The sequence below is a fragment of the Anomalospiza imberbis genome, chromosome 24 (genome assembly GCF_031753505.1).
Source record: "Anomalospiza imberbis isolate Cuckoo-Finch-1a 21T00152 chromosome 24, ASM3175350v1, whole genome shotgun sequence".
Taxonomy (NCBI): domain Eukaryota; kingdom Metazoa; phylum Chordata; class Aves; order Passeriformes; family Viduidae; genus Anomalospiza; species Anomalospiza imberbis.
Genome location: NC_089704.1, coordinates 4,411,839 through 4,421,232, shown reverse-complemented (window position 1 = coordinate 4,421,232; position 9,394 = coordinate 4,411,839). Strand labels below are relative to the sequence as shown.

Genomic DNA, 9,394 nt, shown 5'->3' with positions numbered 1-9,394 from the left:
AATTCTTCCCTCACAGCTTCAAACCCCCAAAGGTTTACAAAGGGACTGCCTGGGTGGTTCACCTGGAATTCTCCAGCTTTTCCTGCTGCCTGGTGTCCTCCTGAATTCTCCCTGGGGTGTGCAGCAGCTCTCCCGTGCGCGGCGTTCATTCCTGCCCACGGGCAGGGTTCTCACAGTGCCGTAAAATATGCGCTTACCTCATTGCTCATCATGATTGCAGGAGAATGAGGTAACCAAACTCACCCACCAATAAATTCATCATCATTGTCCAACCCCGGTTTCCTCCATTTTTATCATCATTAAATTAAACTTCTCCACATCCTTATCCCTGTGTTGATGGATTTATGGCACCTTGAATTACCATCCCCTCGGTCTGAGCTCCATCTTGAATTCCAAATATCCCACTGGAAAGACTCTGACTTGGGAGGAGATGTCTGCAGCCTCTTCCCAGCTCCCAAGCTCCCCCCCACCCCCCAAAAAAAAAAAAAAAAAAAAAAAAAAAGAATCAGCACCAAGTTTCTGGAAACTTCCACATTGGAAGTGCCCCAGGTGAGTTTTTCCCACAACTTTTCCAAGCTCAGGCAAGTAGGCTGAGCTTAGGAATAGCTGAGCCATTCCCACAGCCTCTGGAAAATCAAGCTTTTTATTGATTTCTGCATCTCTAAGGATGCTGGAAAGCCTCAGAACTCTGTCTTTCCAGTGATTTTGACAATAAGACTCTGATATTGCTCAGGGCTTGCAAAATATGGATTAAAAAGTACCCTGATCTCAACATTAAGACTTATTTTCTGATAAGAAGTTGAAGTTCCTTTGGCTTTCTTTCATCCTCTTCCTATAAATTCCTGCCCAAATTTCTCGGGAGGGCGGAACTCGAGTCCCTTCTAATGCACCCATCCAGCAATAAATAAAATAATAATTAATAGGTGACTCAGATAAAGGCTTTCCATCTCAGGGCAGAGGAAAGTATTAGCTAATTAATCATCAAGTTGGCATTAACTTATCTTTTGGCACCTCCAAGCAAATGTAAATCTGAAACGGGTTGGGGGTGGTGGTGTGTGGAAACAAAGGAATAAGAAGCCAACAATAGTTTTGGAAATGGATGACAAAATCCAAATGTTCTGCCTGACTGCTGCTAAATTAAGCTCTGTGTTATCAGTGCAAAGATTAGGAAAAGAGAGATTTTCCTCTGAACCTTAAGTCACACTTTGGAGCTGCACAGGACACGACAGCAGGAGTGGAGACAAGAGGATTCACTCACCCTGAAAAGGAGTGGAAATAAAAAAGGATCTGCTCAGTTCTTGGTTTCATCCAAACACGGCTCTGTGGAGGAAAAGAAGAAAGAAGGGGTTAGTTTATTGTCTAGGAGATGGAGAAGTGATGCCCACCCTCGCTCCCATGCCAGGCTCCATCCTACCCACCTTTGCCTTCAGCCCTTTTTGCCCAAAACGCCCTTTTCCCCCCGCCACTTTTAAGGGCTCCGGTGAGGTCCTGCCTTGAGCCAAACGCTGTTCTGGGAATTATTTTAGTGCTAAAGCAATGAGAAAAATTTGTTTTCCCACCTTCCATCTGAGGCTCCCAGCTGCTGACCAAAGATGGAAGATCATCAGCTGGAATTGTGCTTTCTCCAATTGATTTTTTTTGGCTTCTTTTGAGCCAAACTTCCCCTTTCAGGGAGAGGTCATCTCCACAAACACAGCACAACCCTCGATGGATGCACCAATTAATGCTTTGGCAAATTCTGCTCGAGAATTTAAACCATCCCAGCTGGCACTTTTACCCCAAATCCAGACGAGGGAAATGATTCCACACGTTCCTTCCTAAATTCCAATTCATGACCATTCAGCTCAGCTCCATGACAAACATTTTGCAACCACCTGTGGGTGTTTATGGGATCAAAGGAGCTGCATTCCTTCCTGCCCAGGCACAGATCCCTTCCCTGCCTGCTGGAGGAGGCCATGGGATGGATGGGCACGTTGCTCCTCCAAAAAAGCCATTTTATTCCCAAAGAACTGGGAATGAGGGAAGGTAGAAAGGCTCCCTCAAAGTATTTTTGCCTTTAATTCAACATATCCATAACCTCCAACAACCTCCCAGGTGACATCCTCGTCTATAAAGCAGAGGGGATGAAGGCACTTGGCAGCTCCAGGAAATCATGATATTCCACAAATCCAGCTTCAATACTCAAAAAAATCAATATATTCCTAATCAATGAGTCTGCTCTGGCACAGCACAGAGCCCACAGAGCCTCTGCAATCCATACAAATCACAACTTATTCCTTCCTCTCTTCCCTTCGGTTTTCTTTTTGCCCCCAAAATGATGTGAAATCCAACAATTCAGCATGTTCTGATCAAATGCACAAAGAGCCACCAGGACCTGGCTTCAGCTGCGTCAAAGTCCAGCAGAGGCTGCATTTTCTCCCCCAAATCATCCAGCCACAAGGAGTTACAAATATGGCAAAGGGAGGCACAAGGGTTTTGGACCCCTACAGAAAAAGAAGATGCAGCTTTAGGTGTTGCAGGATTTATTTTTTCATTAATTTCAAGAATGAAGTCAATTTTTTTTTTTTTTTTTTTTTTTTGGTGAACGTGGCTGGTTATTTGACGAGTGAAGCATTAGATTTGCGAGTTGTTCTGCAAGCCAAAACACGCTCCCTCTTCATTCATAACACTGAGCTGCTCGGCGTTAAACAGCCGATTATCATGAATGAAGTGGGTGTAACTTCCTTGAAATCCTCCAAAGACCTGTCAAAGCACAGCTACCGCAGCTCGCTTTTCTCCTTGAAGCACACACATCATTGCTTTAATTGTTCCCCTATCCCCCAAATGTGCTCCGTTCAAAGTGAGGATTTTTGGGTTTGTTTTGTTTGGGGTTTTTTTTTTGGTTTTTTGTGTTTTTTTGGGGGGATTTTTTTGTTGTTTTTTTTTTTGTTTGTTTGGTGTTTTTTTGGTTTTTTTTGGGTTTTTTTTTTGGTTTTTTTTTTTTTTTTGGGGAGGAGAAAAAGGGGAAGGGTGGGGAATGGTGCCTCGGGATAAGAAAGGGAAAGTGGGGCTGTGTCTCCACCGTCGAATTTAGATTTTCTTGTGGGGATCTAAATTAAGCTTCATCCGTTTAAAACTGAAAAAAATCTTACAAATCAAAGCCCTGGCCTGTTTTGCATGGATAATCAAGAGCCTGGCTCTTTTTCTAAGAGGAAACGTTTAACCCTAAAGAGAAGAGGACTCATGGTTAAAGTGCTGGCCAAGGACTTGGAAAATTTCAATTTGATTCCAGGTCTGCCAAGCTTTTCCTGCCCCAGTGTTGCCACTTTGCTGATATTTGCAAACTGGGATGGTCTTTGAGCCAAGAGGCTGAAAACCTGCACTGATAAACACACATTCAATCGAGGAAGTGGTTTAATTACAGATCTTTCCAAGGATGACCATTATCCCAAAGGAAGACCTGCAGCATCTCAGCCATTCCCCTTTTCCCACTCCAGGATACCAATCTTGGCCAGCAGAAATTGTGATCTCACCACCGACCCTCCAAATATTTCACCCTCTTGCCTAAACACTTTTACAGCCTGGAAAGCTACAGAAAACCCACTGAAACAACCCCAGACCCACAAGGACTAGCACACTTAACAAGGTTTAGACTCAGGAAACACTGGGGAAAGTGGCACCAGGGAAAACTATTAAAAATTTTCAAATTTCAGCTCAAAATTTTCATATTAGCTCAGACTCTCAGCTAAATGTCATTATCTCACCCACGACCAAAACATCAACAACAAATCTTGATGGCGCTTTCACGACAACAGCTTTTGCACATCCCTTAACAGCTCTAACACTAACAAAGGCTGGTGCTTGGGGGGGAAAAAAACATAAATATTTGTCCAGCATTTTGGAAAACTCCAAACTTGTAATGCATTGCAGCCAGCTCCAGAAACAGCAGCGCTTCCCACCTGCTCCTGAATTTTATCCCATAGGGGTGGTGCCCACCTGGAGCACCCACGTTTGACTGGACACTGGATCCCAGTGAAAATTCCAGTGAGAAAACTGGATCCTCCACCAGCTGCACCTTACAAAAATCCACATCTCTCCCTTACCAAATGGAAATCACAAGTCCCGAGGGATTTCCCTGCTCCCATGGAAGCCAGAGGGGATTTTGACACTTCAAACGCAGCAGGAGCTGGCTGACACACAAGCAGATCTGACAGGTCGCATTTCCATTCTCCTGGCCATCATGGGCACGAGGATTCACTCCTGTTTATCTTTAGCTGCCATGCAGTGCTGGTTGCAGCTGCATCTGTGGCTGCATTGCTGGGAAATGCATCACTGCTCTGAGTCACCCTGCAAAGGACACGTTTGTAAACTGACCCACCATTGACAAAATCGTCTTTCTTCACTTGGAGGAGGCGAGATGAGGCAAAGGTTCCTCGTCTGATTCATTTCCTGGGGAAATTTTTACTCCCTGCATCTTTTTTCAGTCCTTATTCAGCCAGCGAGTAGTGAAGTGATTAATACAAAATCCACGCTTGACACAGAGTGGAAGGATTCATTCAAATTCTTTCAAAATCAGCTCTTAATTAATTGCTTAGAAAAACAACCCATTGCCAAAAATGTGGGGGGTTGGTTTTCCTGCCTCTTTTTTTTTTCCTCCCCAATTAAGAAAGCTTTTTTCAGTTAACAAACTAATTACAGGCAACGGCACACAGCAAAATGCATGAAGGACAAAACCTGGCACCTTTTTGATATTCAGCCCCTCGGAAGGAAGAAACAGGAACCTGGACAGAGCTCCAGGGCAGCTCCAGCTCTGCTGCTTCTTCACTTCCATCCAACCCTGATCCTTCCTCCCAGCCCCGCAGAAATCCTGTGAGGATCAGGCACGAACACAGTGAGCAGGAAATTCAAACTGCCAGAAATAAAAGCTAAGGCAAAGAGAGCCCTGTGGAAACTGCTGTAAGTTTCTTGACAATTTTTATCTCCCTGATTATTCATACCAAGGCAGTACTAACCAAGTCCAGATCGGGATGGGGCTGGGAACAATCCCTGGGGCTTGCAAGGCTCTGCAGGGCTTGGCACTCGGGACCAGCCTCATTTCTCCATCCTGCCAGGGTGGACAAGCTTAGCCTACAAGATCCAGGAGAAGAACGAGCACGTCCTTTCCCTTCATTTCTTCTCCCTGTCTCTCTCCCTCTCTCCACATTCTTCTCCTCTCGCCTTTTTCACGGCGAGCACTGAATGATGGGATTTTTGACATCAGAGGAAAGTCATCCCTTCTCCACTCCCCCAGCTCCTGGCCGTTTCCTCCTCAGCCACTCTGCTCGTTTGCGAGCTCCATCCCCACTCAGAGCCCGGGATCAGCTGATCCCACCGCGGCAGCATCCCTGAGCATCCTAAATCCTGCTCCAAGCACACCAGGCTGGCTGATCCACTCTCCCTGGCAGCCTTTAAAGCTCGCTCTGGCTGCTCCAGAGCTGGCACCCGCTCCAGCAAAGTCATTGTTTAGGCAAGGTAAAGTGACCTCTGTTTACTCGGACAGCTCAGCCCCCGCAGGGAGTATCTGGGCTGGAGAGAAGTGCAAATGTGGCTGGGAAAGCTGCGCGCTCGCTGCCACAATGAGCCGAATGTTCGGGCAGTTCATGCCCTCTCTCCTGCAGTTTCTCCAGCCCTTTGATTTATTATCTGCAGCCAGACAGCCAATGACCCCATCCCGCTGCAGCGAGCCAAGGACAGATGAGAGACTTGTTCAGCTCAGCGTATTTTCTGATCCCAGCAAATACCCCGTTAATTATCATAAGCTGCCAGGCACCTGCCATAAGTTGTTTATTAAAGAATAGAATTAACCAAGTCGGACTTTTTCTTTTTTTTTTTTTTTTTTTTTCACCACGCATTTCCTCCTCCAGTACCACCAGTGAATTCCAGCTGGACCCAGGGAATGGCGAGCAGGGCTGAGGGTCGGGAGCAGCGCAGGACCCGCGGCCGCGGTGACTCAGGAGCGGCTCTGAGTCACGGAGCTGCCGCGGCTTCCTCCGCGCTCCGGGGGGGCGGAGGTCGGAATTTCCTGCTGGCCCTTGGCCTTGTAAATCACCGCGTCCTGTTGGAGCAGCGCTGCTGGGAGGTCAGGGAGTGGGAGAGATGGGGCTGCTGCCCGCTCCACCTGCCCGGGAGGAGGAGGGATGGGAACACTGTCCCCATAGCACAGCAGCACCCTGCGCCTTCTTGCTCCACACAGAATTCCATAATTCAGTGTGCCCTGACACCTTCAGGTTCCTGACAACCTCACTGGAGCCACACATTGTCCATCCAGAAAGCCAGGGACCCAAATGTCCTCGTACATGGACAGCACTGGTACAGCCCCAGGTGATTTCTCTGCCTGCCTTTCCCATAAATGAGAAGCCCTAAAGACCTGCCTGGCATCAATTATACCCATGGGTTTGAAGGTGAAAACCAAAATGTTGCTTTGGAGGTCCTGGGATAAATCCAACCCTGTGAAAGTCTTCGCAGTTGAACTCAATGTCAGTTGTAGCCAGAAAGATTTCACCGTCACAAAGAACTCAGATGTAATTCAATAATTCATAATTCAGTGTGCCCTGACACCTTCAGGTTCCTGACAACCTCACTGGAGCCACACATTGCCCATCCAGAAAGCCATGGACCCAAATCTCCTCGTACATGGACAGCACTGGTACAGCCCCAGGTGATTTCTCTGCCTGCCTTTCCCATAAATGAGAAGCCCTAAAGACCTGCCTGGCATCAATTATACCCATGGCTTTGAAGGTGAAAACCAAAATGTTGCATGGAGGTCCTGGGATAAATCCAACCCTGTGAAAGTCTTCCCAGTTGAACTCAATGTCAGTTGTAGCCAGAAAGATTTCACTGTCACAAAGAACTCAGATGTAATTCAATAATTCATAATTCAGTGTGCCCTGACACCTTCAGGTTCCTGACAACCTCACTGGAGCCACACATTGCCCATCCAGAAAGCCAGGGACCCAAATCTCCTCTTACATGGACAGCACTGGTACAGCCCCAGGTGATTTCTCTGCCTGCCTTTCCCATAAATGAGAAGCCCCAAAGACCTGCCTGGCATCAATTATACCCATGGGTTTGAAGGTGAAAACCAAAATGTTGCATGGAGGTCCTGGGATAAATCCAACCCTGTGAAAGTCTTCGCAGTTGAACTCAATGTCAGTTGTAGCCAGAAAGATTTCACTGTCACAAAGAACTCAGATGTAATTCAATAATTCATAATTCAGTGTGCCCTGACACCTTCAGGTTCCTGACAACCTCACTGGAGCCACACATTGCCCATCCAGAAAGCCACGGACCCAAATCTCCTCGTACATGGACAGCACTGGTACAGCTCCAGGTGATTTCTCTGCCTGCCTTTCCCATAAATGAGAAGCCCTAAAGACCTGCCTGGCATCAATTATACCCATGGCTCTGAAGGTGAAAACCAAAATGTTGCATGGAGGTCCTGGGATAAATCCAACCCTGTGAAAGTCTTCGCAGTTGAACTCAATGTCAGTTGTAGCCAGAAAGATTTCACTGTCACAAAGAACTCAGATGTAATTGAATAATTCATAATTCAGTGTGCCCTGACACCTTCAGGTTCCTGACAACCTCACTGGAGCCACACATTGCCCATCCAGAAAGCCAGGGACCCAAATCTCCTCGTACATGGACAGCACTGGTACAGCCCCAGGTGATTTCTCTGCCTGGCATCAATTACTCCTATGGGTTTGAAGGTGAAAACCAAAATGTTGCTTAGAGGTCCTGGGACAAATCCAACCCTGTGAAAGTTTTCCCAATTAAACCTAATTTCAGTTGGGCTGGAAACATTTCACTGTCCCAAAGGACTCATGGATGGCCACGATGACCCTGAGAAAAGCCAACTGTGAGACAACAGGCCATGGATAATCAGGAGGGGAATGAAGCTTTTTAGCCATGTGAAGATCACCTTCCAGAGCAGGCCCCACTGGCCAAAATCAGTGTTTGAGGTAGGAAAGGGAATGGTGGAAAGGAAAAGGGTGCTGAGGGTACCCAGCAGAATTCCTGGCCACCCCTCAGGGATGGTGACACAGGACCAAGTTTATCTTACACCAAAAGCATGTCCAGGAGGGAAAATGAGCTCAGCACACCTTGGCAGTTGTTCCTTCAGTCTCCACTCAAAGCTGACAGACAGATTTACCGCCAGGCTCACCTGGTACCTGGCCATATTGTACAGCTGTGATCACTCCACTCAGAGAAACTGTTAAATATTACACAGTGACAAAGAATCTTACACCAGCACCTACCACAATGGGGTTATAACCCCCTGCCAACATGTGGGTGGGACTTTCAAACCTTTATTGTCAGTCCTGCACCTTTACACTGCTTTCATTTCAGCCCTTCTAGCTGAATTTGCTTTAATTATTGCAAGGAAAGTTGTCCCAGTGTCCAGCCAGTGGAGACACTGAGATCCCCACTCCAGCCCAGGACTGCTAAAAGCATTCATGACACTGATGCTGCCTGGGGATTTTGCGCATGGTCAGACCTGAATGGATTTTGGCACGTCCTAAAGATATTATGGTTTTTGAGAGAGATCAGTTGGTTCCTATCAGACTTTCACATCTTATCTGGGAGTTGATGGCTCTTGGAACATCTTTTGGAGCATATCTTTATCTAAGGGCATCAAAGACTTGTACAAAAAAATTCCATGAGAAATACAAACAGGTAGAGCCACAAGGAGATTAAACCTAAGTAGGTTTTGACCAAAACCAAGACACTCATTTTTATCAGCCAAAGGCAATTGCCCCCTGCAGGCGCTCCTGAAGGTCAGTGGGTGGATTTCCATCACTCAACATTTCAAAACCAAGGCTGGGTATTTTTCATCCAGACAGGGAAGTCTTTTAGCCAGCAGTGCCCAGAAGGTCAGAGCAGCCTGTGCTGAGGATCCTGGCTGGCTCCAGCACCTCCCCAGCATTCACCTACAGCAGCACTTGTTGTTCACAGCCAGCCTGTTTCCCCACGGATGACCAGGCATGACCCTGCTTAGATTACAAAAGTTAAAGGGTCCAGAAGTGAGGAAAACAGGAAATCCAAACAGTGAAAATCTCAGCAATAACGTTTCCCAACAAAGACCTTCAGATCTCGCTCGGGGCCAGCAGCTGTCTTGGTGACGTCCAGAAAGGGCCATGTTCAGCGTGGTCCTTCTGCCATTTATTTTTACCCTGTTTATTTTTCTATACTGTGACATTTTCCTCCTTTTTTTAAAGGTTTGGTCATAAATGAGGGCACCAATCCAGAGCTAAGAAAACAGACACAAATGCACGTACCCCATGTGCTTCCATGGCACGGAATTTTCCCTACAGAACATCAAGCCTGTGCACCACTTAAATCCCCTTTTGGGGCCACAAAATTGGGATTGAATTCT

At 46.8% G+C, this 9,394-nt stretch overlaps 1 long non-coding RNA gene across 2 annotated transcripts in view; it reads right to left on the bottom strand.

Moving 5' to 3' along the window:
* Positions 1-512: 512 nt before the first annotated feature.
* Positions 513-9,394, bottom strand: part of LOC137462074 (uncharacterized) — a 34,968-nt gene continuing 26,086 nt past the window's right edge. For both annotated transcript variants that reach the window (XR_010993572.1, XR_010993573.1), the window contains exon 3: positions 513-1,320. This is a non-coding gene — a long non-coding RNA (uncharacterized lncRNA). The remainder of the gene's footprint in view (positions 1,321-9,394) is intronic.